Genomic DNA, 1,673 nt, shown 5'->3' on the forward strand with positions numbered 1-1,673 from the left:
TTTGCCAGCACCTGGTGAGGTCTTTTAGCCATGACAATATGTAGAGTGGTTGCTTGTTCTGGGTGTTCATTTGGAATTCCCTGATGGTTAATAATGTTGAGTATCTCTTCCATGGGTTTATTTAGAATCCATATATTTTCTTTGGCACAAATCTATTAAAATATTTTGCCCACTTCTTACGGGATTGCTTGTTTTCTTCAATTCTTGAGAATTCTTTATATATTCTGGCTATAAGTGCTTTATGAGATGTGTCTTTTGCAGATACTTTTTTCCAGTCTGTGACTTGTCTTTAAATTTTCTAGACAATGTCTTGGGATGGCAGGAGTTTTTAATTTTTATGAAGTTGAACTTACTGAATTTTTTGGTAGTGTTTTTGGTAGATATTTCTTGTTTTAAAGAAATATTTGCCTAACCCAGATCACAGAGGTTCTCCCCTAGAATTTTTATAGTTTTATGTTTTTTATTTAGTCCATGTTCCATTTTTAGTTAATTTTTGTGTGTGGTACAGGATCTGGATTTTTTGAAAAGACTGCCTATTCTCTACTGAATTGCCTTTGCACCTTTGTTGATAATCAGTTGTCCATACATGTATGGGTCTATTTTTGGATTCTCTATTGTAGTTAACTCTGTGCCTTGCTATGTCTTTAATACTGAAGCTTTACAGTAAGCCTTGAACTCAAGAGGTGTGATTCCTCCAACTTTGTCTATTATTTTCAAGGACATTGATTTGGCTACTCCATATGTTTTAGAATTAGTCTGCCAATTAATTAAAGATGTGTGCAGGGATTCGATTGGGTGAGTTTTAATCTATAGATCTATTTTGAAAGAATTAGCCTCTTAATATTGAGTTTCATAATCCCTGAACATCATATATCTGGGTGTTCTTTAATTTCTCTAAGCAATATTTGGTAATTTTCAATGTACATGTCTTAACATATTGTCAGATTTATACTGAGTATTTCATATTTTTGATGCTCTACTAAACATCACTATTATGTTAAAACTTGTTCCTGATTGTTCCTTGTTAGTATTTAAAAACAATTTATTTTTTGTATGTTCTTATTTTTTGCAACCTTACTGAATTTACTATCTCACCATATTTTCTACACATAGGATTATGTTATATGCAAATAAAGACACTTTTTCACCAATCCGGATGCTTTCCTTGTTTAATAGCACTGTCTAGAACCTACCGTACAAGTTTGAATAGAAGAGATGTGAACAGATATCCTCGCATTGTTCCTGATCTTAGAGAAAAATAATTTGATGTTTCACCATTAAGTATGATATTAGTTATTGGTTTTCTGTAGATGCCCTTTATCAGGTTAAAGAAGTTCTTTTTCATTTGCTAATTTCTTAAAATCAGAAATGGATATTGGATTATATCAAATGCTTCTTTCAGCATCCAATTATCACATTTTTTATTTTTTGCTTAATTTGTTAATATGGTGAATTACATTGATTGAGAAAGAAAAATCAAACCCACAACGAATGCGAGAAACAAAATCAAATGAAAAAAAATAAACTATCTCTTTTATACTATTGGGTTGGAGGTGCTAGATTTTGATTAGAATTTTATATTTCTGTTTATGAAGCACATTGGTCTGTCATTTTCTTGCATTGTCTTTGGTTTTAGCATCAGGGTAATTCTAGCCTCAAAGAATGAGTTGGGA

Source organism: Pteropus vampyrus, unplaced genomic scaffold (assembly GCF_000151845.1).
Source record: "Pteropus vampyrus isolate Shadow unplaced genomic scaffold, Pvam_2.0 Scaffold109, whole genome shotgun sequence".
In the NCBI taxonomy this organism is placed as follows: Eukaryota; Metazoa; Chordata; class Mammalia; order Chiroptera; family Pteropodidae; genus Pteropus; species Pteropus vampyrus.